This window comes from Talpa occidentalis, unplaced genomic scaffold (assembly GCF_014898055.3).
Source record: "Talpa occidentalis isolate TD23 unplaced genomic scaffold, MPIMG_talOcc4v2.1 talOcc4.2, whole genome shotgun sequence".
NCBI classification, from domain to species: Eukaryota; Metazoa; Chordata; class Mammalia; order Eulipotyphla; family Talpidae; genus Talpa; species Talpa occidentalis.
The window spans coordinates 31,187,013-31,197,231 of NW_023602073.1; the positions used below are offsets into that span (position 1 = coordinate 31,187,013).

General features: G+C 58.7%; 1 pseudogene; it reads left to right on the forward strand.

Moving 5' to 3' along the window:
• The first annotated feature begins 648 nt into the window (after nucleotides 1-648).
• Nucleotides 649-9,992, forward strand: LOC119251155 (olfactory receptor 11L1-like; annotated as a pseudogene).
• Nucleotides 9,993-10,219: the final 227 nt, after the last annotated feature.

The window sequence follows — 10,219 nt, forward strand, 5'->3', positions numbered from 1 at the left end:
CTCTTGAAAATTTTAGAATTTAAACTTTACTAGTTCTTTCCAACACTAGTAACTGTGCCTCCTTTTTTTTTAATTTTTTTTAAAGATTCATTTTATTTATACAAGCACCGGGGTGCAGGCCAGATGCGTGGGAGGGTGAGAGGATTCCCCAGAGACTGAGCCGGGAACAGAACAGGCAGACTGACTGAAATCCACTGCTGAGGGGCGCAGCAGGCAAGCCAGGCGAGGTCTGCTCGCCAAGTGGGACCCTCGCGGGCGCGGCAGAGGCTGTGGACAGCTCCCCAGCACGTGCTCAACCGCCTGCGCCCCCTGTTTGCTGTTCTCTCCACAGTGTGAGCGCGACAGTAAAGCATCTGCACAAGGCAGGGTCAGGATGGGGATGCCTGGAAAAGCCAAAACCCAGGACGGGATTGCTCAGGACAAATGAAAGGGCCTCTCGGGCATTCCAAGGGTTGTCGCTAAGCGGCAGCTTTTTCGTTAAGGCTGAGAAACCGCTGGGGGTTCCCTCTGCCAATGGCTGTGGCCTCTGGCTCTGACGCCACAAAGAGCCCTTGTGACGGCACCGGCACCTCCTCCATCAGGCCCGCCCGGACTGCGCCTGTGTCCTCAGGAGCCGGAAGATTTGGACAGTGACCTGTGCACCCCGGACGCCGACAGAGAGAGTGAGAGCGAGTTTTGGGGTATTTGGTTTTCTTTTGGTTTATTTATTGGTTTACTTATTTAGTTGTTTGTTTAGGCTATTTATTTTAGTTACTTTATTTTTCTTTCTTTGTTTTTTTCCTTATTTTCCTTGATTTTATTGTATTTGCTTATATTTTTTTCTAATTTTTTCTGTTTCCTTTTATTTCTTTGTTTTTTATTTTCCTTTATTGTTTTGTTATTGGCTCATATTTTTATCTTTATTCTTTTGTTTATTTTTTTACTTCAGTTTTTAGTTTTTTGATTTTGATTTTTTGAGTAATCTCCCCCATTTTCCCTTCTTTTCTTGTTTCATTGTTTGTTCTTTCTTCCCCTTTGTCGTTTTTCTGGGTTTTTATTTTGTTTTTGTTTTTTTTTCAGGTTTTAGTTTCTAATTGTTGTTTGTTCTATTGGTGTTTGTTGTTCTGTTTTATTCTTAAATTTAGTGGTTAGTTTCTAATTAGTTTGTTTTTAATCATATTTTTACATTTATATCTCATTTGTCATTTTTCGTTTGTGTAGTTTCATTTATTTGTAGTGTAGTTAATATTGCTAGTAAGGTGAGTGAAGTTAGTATTGTTGGTAGAGTTAAGTTAGCATTACTAGTATGTAGTGAGGTTAGTGAATACTTTTTGAGTACTATTAATACTAGATTAATAGTACATTTGTTAATATCGTAGGGGAGTCAGTTGTCAGCACAGGTAGCACAAGGGCTGGGAGCACAGTCAGGGCTGGTGAGTGTAGTCAGCGTAGTCCAAGTGCATAGGCGCTATACATAGGGCACCTCCATGCTGACTTCTGCAGGATTCAGAGGGAAGCAAGCCACTCCTGGGGAGTGGGAGGGTACCCCGACCCTGGCGACCCTGAGCTGGTCCTCGGCTCGCCCCTGCCCACTTCCCACAGGGGCACCCAGGAGCCCCAGGTACGCACACCTGTCAGGTGTGTTCACTCTATAGTGGGTGCCTGGTGTGCACTGCGTGTCACTCCCGCCTGGAGCCATGCACTGCCCGCCCGCCCCTCTGGCCACCCCCACTCTGCTGTCAGGTGCCTGTCCCTCACCCCAGCAGTGAGGCGACACCTGTCTGACCTCAAGAGCAGCTCCCTTGCTCTTTTAAGTGATTCGATGATTCGAGAATGTCTCCTGTGCACATTTTATTCAGAGGCCTCTTCGGCCGGCGTGCTGCCAGGGTCAGCAGGGCTTCAGAGGACAGCACTGCAGGTCTTGTCCTGAGGGACAGCCCATGTCCCCGCGGACTGTGGGGCCAGCCCCACCTGGGTATTGGACACCAGCCAGCACTGCCCAGACACCAAACCCTGCCTGCCCGCAGGCCCTGCCCTGTGCCCCGCCTTCTCCCTGTGGGGACCATGGCCTGGCCCTCGGGGCACAGCCCCTGCTCACCTCAGTGAGCACCGAGAATGGGAACCCCAGGTCCTCCCAGACCAGCAGGCGAGCATGGGGGTGCAGAGAGAAGCCCTCCCTGCTGCAGGACACAAAGGGAGAGCGACCGGCCAGCTGGTGCGGAGGCGGTGGCCTATAAAGAGGGTTTTCCAAGAGGGAAATCAGCATGAGGCAAAGCACTCAAAAAAAAGTACAAGTTTATCTTCAGTTATTTTGCTTAGAAATAAGCACATTTTCAAAGTTTGTAAGAAGTAATGTCATCAGAGCTGGACCCTTAAAAAGCAAAATCAAAAAATACTGTTTTGGAAATTGAAGGTGAAATTCTAACCATTAGAGGCGCGGGGCGCACGGCCCTGCTCTGACTTTCTTTCCAGGTGAGGCCAGGGCCTGTGGCCGCCGCCAGGGGCTGTTGGGCGGGGAGGCGCCCACGGGCGGTCACTGGGCAGCCCCGGGCTCGCAGGCCCTCTCTGGGGGCTGGGGATGTGGCTCATTGGGCTGCTGGGTAGGGTTCCCAGCTTCCCTGCCGTGGGAATCAAACGTCCTGGTAGTTTCACACTTTTCCTGGGGAGACCCTGATGAATGGAAAGCAGCTCCCCTAGGTGGACGTGGGGCTGGCACAGGGTGCACCCCACCTGTGAGCAGGCTGCTAGGCCCGCAACTCAGCTGACAGGCTCCGACCTGCCCTACCCATGTGCAGCGACGTTTATGTGCGCGATTCCTTGGTGGCCCTATGAGCGGGACCCTACTATCACCCTGCGGTTGCCCCGAAAGCCTGCATGATGGTGAAGGACCTGGAGGCAAGACCTCCCTTCTGACCCTGGTCTAACCCCCCCTCTGCTCCTTGGCACCCCCTCTGTGCCCTAGCACTCCCTCTGTGCCCTGGCATCCCCTCTTTGCCCAGGCACACCCCCTCTGTGCCCTGGTACCCCCTTTGTGTCCTGGCACACCCCCTTCTGTGCCTTGGCGAACCCCCTCCATGCCCTGGTGCCCCCTCTTCCCCGGGAACCTCCACTCTCTCCGCCTGCAGCTGGTGGGCCCTGGGCCTTGGGCTGGCCTGGGTGGTATGGCGGGGTCTGGCATCTGACCTGCATTTAATAAATGCAAACCCATCACCCCCGCACACACTGTGCCCCAGAGGAAGGAAGGAAGGAAGGCGGTACTCTGGGACTTGCCTGACAGGGCTAATTGTTCTGAGCTGGCTCCTCCCGCTGGGTGCTCAGCCTGGGGAGGAGGGAGGCCCCAGCCTGGGGAGGAGGGTGGCCCCAGCCTGGGGAGGAGGAGGTTCTCCTCTTAATAACTTGGCGGGGGGGGGGGCTGGTGAAGATGCTACCTCCATGTGGTGACCTTGGAAGTCGTGCCCACGCTTCACTTGCTTAATTCCAGAGGGGGTTTAAATGATAAAAGAAGTCTCTCTCGCTGGGCCTCGAAGGGTCCAAACTGCAGAATCCCCCAGGTAGAGGGAGCAGAGAGGTCTCTGGCTCCCCTGAGGCCCACGCCCAGGGCCCTCAGCACTCTGGGGAAGGCACATCTGAGGTAACCAGCAGGCCTGGGGTACTGGACCCTCCCCCGCACTGAGCCCACGCCCAGGGCCCATGGGTCTGGGAGTGGTTCTGAGAGCAGGTCTAGACAGACCATCGGGGCACCCCCTCACCCTGTTCAGAGGCGGGGTTTGCACTGCTTGAGCTGGATCCAGACTTTGTCCACACTGTGCTCTGATGAATAACTGTCATCTATGAAACTTCTGAAGAAACTCAGGAGTTTTATAATCATTCCCTTTTTCATACCGAACCCAGTGATGCTCCGTGCGGGGCTTCAAGTGTGAGTCTTAGAATTTCCTTCCATGGACCCGGAAGACCTCCTCCTGAAGGCCCGTCTGGAGCGGCGCCTCTACCCTTATGGGTAGAGATTCCACCCCTCCTGTAACTGCCGAGTCCCTGGAGTACCCCCATGAGAAAGCTCCTGGCCAGGCTTCCTCTGCTGACTGCCCCGTCCCCAGCGAGTACAACACACCCTGGCCCCCAGACCCCGGCCTGGGCCCGTGGGGTGGCTGCCCCCACAGCTCGCCAGGGCTCCCCCTGGACTCCTGCTTCCCTTTCCCTGCCTCACAGACCTGCCCCTGCCTGGGCAGCCCTCCCACCCCTGGACCTGGTGCACCCCACATGCCCCAATCCCTGGGCTCCGGCCATGTTGCGCTGGGGTCCTCCATGGGATGAGCAAAGCCCCAACTCAGCCGCCCCAGGAAATGGCCGGCCGGGACCACGCACCACCGCGCCAAGGGGGCAGGTCACTTTGCCTAGACTGAGGTGACTTCAGCACATCTGGTCAGCGTGAGAGTGACCACCGATGGCAGTTTCCGGCACCCCTGCCCGACCCCTGTGCGGGATGGAGGGGCTGACCGCGTGGGCATGAGGAAGTGCCCCAGTGACTGCGTGGGAAAGAGGAAGGAGGGATTCTGGAAGGTACTTCCAGGTGAGGATTTGAACATCTCAAAGTATCTGTGAGCTTGTCTTGGTGGAGACGGATACACAGATGCCGACTTGTAGCTGATGGTGCACCTGCACCCAGGGGCGCCTGCCTGAGTGAGAGCAGGCCATTGTGCTGGGGACGAGGGCGCGTGCCAGGGTGAGGACGCGTGCCGGAGTGGTGCTGCGGGGATGGCACAGGCGCCTGGGGCTGGTCAGGCAGTGGAGGCTGGGGCCTGGGGAGTGGAGAGGACAGCCTGGGGCGCAGAGAGGTCTTGAGGCCAGTCCTGGGCCTGCATGTGCTCCCAGGGCCGGGACTGGAAGCCTGGGGGAAGCCTGCTCTGGCCGGCCAGCTCAGGACACAGCTGGGGCGCGTGTCTGCCATGGCCCTGCTGCCTCTTGGAGGTGACGTTTTCCAGCCTTTCCTCCGTCGCACGTCTGCCAAGGCGAGGGGCCCCTCGGATGTCAGCACACCTGATCCGGGCGCCCCCCCCAGGCTCCTCAGGCCAAGCCTCAGGCTGGTCGCCTGCTGGCACGTGAGTGCTGGGGTGACCTTGTGGGGCTTGCGTGCCAGCGCCCTTTGCCGGCCACCCTCACGTGGCAGCGCTGATGGGGTGGGTGGCCTGGGCGTCCCCAGGTCCCTCTGTACCCTGTGCTCTCACCTGCTGGAACCCGCCCACCTGCCTGCTCGCCTGCTCCCTGGGTGCCTGCACTGCTCTCCTCCCCTGGCCGCGGCATGCCAGGCAAAGAGTGGGGGCCCAGTGTGAAGACCTCATGGAAGAAGCCTGCCCACAGTCTGGGGTGCAGCTTGTTATCTTCCCCACCTCTAGCAGTGAGAAAGACTCTGATGGAGAGGGGCTAAGGCCAGCCAAGGCCGCAGCCGCAGGGTGCATGCTGCCTGTGAGGAACAGGAGACTTGGGGGGTGGGCCATCAGGGGGCCAACTCGGGTGGAGTGTAGTGGACCCCAATCTGCCCAGGACCCTGCCCGGGACCCCATCCAGGAGCCTGGACACTCTTCCCCACAGCCTCGCCCCCATGAACTCAGGTTTCCTGGCGCCGCGGGCACCCCAAGACCCGGTGGTGCCAGCTAGAGCTTGCAGCGGCTCCTCACCCAGTGCCCCAAAATGCACCTGTGCGTGTGCAGCCGCCCGTGCCCCGAGCGTGTTCACAGCGGGCACTCGTGCACGCGCCGTGCCCTGGCCGTCTTCTGTCTGCAAGTTTTCTGAAAAATATACACACGGATAACATTATTTTGGAAAATAAGTTATTAAGTCAAGCACAAGTGCGTCGCGGGACAGTGCCCCCCCATGCAGCGGCCTCTGGTCCTGCTGGTAAGAAGGGGGCAGGGGCATGTGGAGGGCTCTGCTCAGGTCTTTCCCGGCTGAGATGCTGCACTTTCCTTGTGGAGTTGGGAGACGCCCTCGGCGCAGGTGCCCTGGTCGCTGGAAGTTGGCCTGGGTGGGGGTCTCACCGCGTGGGTGCGTGGATGTGCTCTTGTGGGCGTACCTGAAACTGCAGTGTGAAGCGGAAGGCCGCTGGCACCCATCTGTCCTCAGGATGGGCCCCTGGTTACCTGCTCCCTAGATTTTCAAGAAACACCCATTTGTTTGAGTCAGTCCAGTTCAGCATCTCCGGGGCCACCCTAAGCTACATTTTAAAAAAGTTTTCCAAAGAACTCCTTGGGTCCCAGGGGTGCCGCCCGTGCCTGAGCCCCCTGGGCAGCGGGGAGTCTCAAAAGTTTGCTTTTGTTGCTTATTAACTCAGTTGGCAAACCGTGGAAGAATACCTGGGAGGAGGATTCCCCGAAGGCCAGGCCCCAGGAGACCTGGGTTGTTGAAAGGTGGAGCGTGTTCCAGCCGCATCACCCGCAGAAGATGGCCAGTCGCAGCTCGCAGAAGGGAGCCAGGGCCGGCGTGCAGGGCGGAGGGCAGGAGGGCCGAGCCGGCAGCAGGGAGGACCGTGGGCGCCGTGTGCCAGGGAGATGGACAGGTAGGCCCAGGGCTCAGAAGGCCACCAGGAGAGGTGTGTTTGGAGCCAGAGGCCATGCCTGTGGGCGAGGGGCTGTGAGCCTGAGGCTGCAGGCCCTGCGGATGCTCTGTCCAGGTGCGATCGCCCGCCCTGTGGTGCCTGGAGAGCAGCAGGGAGGCCCTAGCCCAGAGGCGCCTGGTGGCCCTGAATGGCGGGAGGTCTGTGGTACTGGGGCATGTTTATTTCCATAAAGGCTCTAGGAAAGCTGTGAAATGAGATGTGGGGCTGGCACCTGGGAGGTTCTGCCTCGGGACGGGTCTTGTTGGCTGAGCTCATTGTAAATCAGGTGATCCAGTCCCTGGAATAGCCAGGACTTGATGTCAGCCCCAAGCAGGTCTGCACCCCCCCCCATCACCCCACCACCTGCTCGCACCTCCCACCCCGCCAACCCCCCACCCTGTCACCCCGGCACCCCGTCCTGCCGCAAAGGGCTAGGTCCAGCAGGTCCTTTTTCCCTTGTGTCTTTGACTGCGTTTGAGAGGGACTTTATGTGACTCAGAAATGGGGCCAAATGCCCTGTGACCCAACCACGTTGCCCATGCTGACCCCGTCAACCAGGCCCTGGTGGTCTCGGCATTTAAATTCTGCCTTTTTCCGGTCACTGCTCATGTCACGGAAGTGGGAGCAATGGCAGGAAAGGACCATGTTCCAAAGTGAATTGCATCACTCGCTGCCCTGTGGGGTCACGCTTCCCCTCAGCCTGGGCTCCTGGACTGGCCTGGGGTCAGCCTGCCCCGGGGCAGGACCCAGGAACAGCAGTGAGCAGAGAAGGCCAGAGACTGCGGTCTGTGCTGTGCGCAGGAGCTGAGATGGGGTCAGAACAGAGACCCAGAGGTCTGGTGCCTCTGAGGAGGAGGGGAGCGGCTGGGAGGGAGCAGGGCAGGCCTGCCCTAGGCACAGAGCAGACACCACGCAGCAGGGCCAGCTCCTGGGCGCAGCCAGCAGGTGGAGCCAGGGGCCTTTTTCACTGCAGAGCTCCAGGGACCATGGCTCCGGAGCCCTGAACTGGCCGCTCCCTGCAGCCTCACGCCCAAGCCCCTCGCCAAAGCTTCTGCTTTGCGCTCTGGTTTCCAGCCTAGCAGAGGCCTCTGCTGTGGCAGCTGCTCTGTCCACTTTCGCAGGAGGAAGGACGGGTGTGCCTGGGGCGCAGGGAGACTGGAACAGTCTGGTGGGAGGGGAGGCGCTCCTTGGGGGGATGCGGCATTTCCAGGGGGCTGTCGGTTAATTTGGGCAAGAGACCAAATAAAGCCACAGCCGGCTCAGGTGCAGCCTCTGCGGGAGAGGGGAGAGGACGGGGTGATGCACCACCCATCGGGCTCCTGGGGAGACAGGGGGAGGCGGTGAAGGAGGGCCTCCGGGTACTTCAGCTTCATCACTTTCCTACACAAAAAGTCTTGGAAGGTTTTGGAGAAGCGCCTGAAATAGTCACTAGGGGAGAGGGAGGGAGGTGGAAGGGCCTGCGGCTGGAGTCCTGGGCCTGGGCAATATAGAGGTGTCATTACGCTCAGTCCTTGATGAGGGAAGCCCCTGATGCGGGGCGGATGCTGGCTTCGTCCAGAACTAGGCTAGACCTTGAAAAAAAGGAGGGGTGACTTGTTGACTGGACACAAAGTCCGATGACAAAGCTGGTGTCCACCTGGGTGAGAAGGTACCAGTGGAGATGCAGGCTGGCTCAGCCCAGGCCACACAGACACACACAGACACACTCAGATGCTCAAGTGCCCGGAGGAGGTGTCCATAAACACGGAGGGCAGAACACAGTCTCCTGGGGCTGGGAGACGGGACAGGTGTGACCTGTTTCCAGATGAGGGTCACCTGTGGGAGGAAAGGGCCCAGGACCTTTCCAGGAAAACATAGCTATTAATTTTTTAAAGGTTTATTTATTTTTGCATACAAGAACTGGGGTACAGGCCAAAGGTTGGGGGGTGGGTGGATGAGAGGATTTACCAGAGACCAGAGACAGAGTGGGGAGCAAAACAGGTGGATCTACTGAAACACGCTGCTGAGGGGAGCAGCGGGGAGACAGAAGAGGTCTGCCTCGCCCTGTGGGTCACTCCCTGGCCGGGGATTGAACTCATGCCTTAGTGACTGGCAACAGCTTCACAGTGCTGAGACTTAACCCTTGCGCCACCCGGGAGGCCCAGCTATTAATTGTATTTCCTGTGTTTGGCTCAGTGAGCCCCTTCTTACCTGTGGTGTTGAACCTGAAACTTCTAGATCTCAGAGAGCCTGGTGAGTGGAGCTTGCTGAGGCCCTCCCCCAACTCTTGTGCCCCCCTTTGCCTAGCAGGTTGAAACCACAGTGGTCTAAAAGCCAGGTGGAGCCACGCACATTCTTCCAGAAAGCTGTCATGGAGATGGGAGTGCTCGAAGACAGTCTCTCATGTTCCAGATAGCACCGAGGATTTTCATGCCTTGTCCGCAGTGCTTTCCAAGGTCTCTTCCCCTCTGCAGGCGATGGAGCCCCCAAATGTGTCTGCTGTCACTGAGTTTCAGCTGCTGGGGTTCCAGAACCTTCTCTAGTGGCAGTCCCTGCTGTTTGCCATCTTTCTGTTCATCTACGTGCTCACGGTGGCAGGGAACGTCGTCATCATCGCCATGGCGAGCCATGACTGGCGGCTGCACATGCCCATGTACACGTTCCTCAAGCACCTGTCCTTCCTGGAGGTCTGGTACACCTCCACCGTTGTGCCGCCACTGCTCACCGGCCTGCTGTCCCAGGGCCGTGCCGTCTCCTTCTCCGCCTGCATGGCCCGGCTCTACTTCTTTGTGTTCTTCGGGGCCACCGAGTGCTTCCTCCTGGCCACGATGGCCTATGACCGCTACCTGGCCATCTGCAGCCCCCTGCACTACCCCCTCCTGATGCATCCCCGAGACCTGCGCCAAGCTAGTGGCCATCTCCTGGGTGACCGGGGTGGGCACGGGGTCCTGCCCTGACTGATGATCTTCAGGCTGGACTTCTGTGGCCCCAACCGCATCAACCACTTTTTCTGCGACCTGTCCCTCCATGCGGCTCTCCTGCTCGCGCGTCTGCGTCACCGAGATGGTCATCTTCGCTCTGTCCATCGCCGGCTGCGCGTGTGCCTCCTCTCGACCCTCGTGTCCCACGTCTTCATCGTGGCCACCATCTTAAGGATCCCCTCTGCCTCCGGCCCCGCGAAGACCTTCTCCACAGCGGCTCCCACCTGGCCGTGGTCACCATCTACTCCGGGACCATGATCTCCATGTATGTGCGCCCCAATGCCCACCTGTCCCCTGAAATCAACAAGATCATTTCCGTCTTCTACACCGTGGTCACCCCACTGCTGAACCCCGTCGTCATCTACCGTTTAGGAACAAAGACTTCAGAGGCCGTCAGGAAAGTGATGACCAGGAGGGTCCGCATCTTCGGCCTCAGAGCGCAGGCCAGCTTCTCGCTCAGGTGAAGCCATTCCGTGGGGCCAGGCGCGGCCCAGTGCGGTCGGGCCCTTGGCGCTGCCCGGACTGCCCGCTGGTGGGGGCTGCTTTCCCGCCCCTCCCGCCCGCCCCTCCAGCCGCTCGCTGCGGCCTCTGCTGGCCCTGCTGTCCTCGCTCTGCCCTTCGAGGGGTCCAGGGATCCTGCTGTGTGGCCGCGGGCTCCGCACGTCCCCGTCCCTGTGCATGGCAGGCCCGA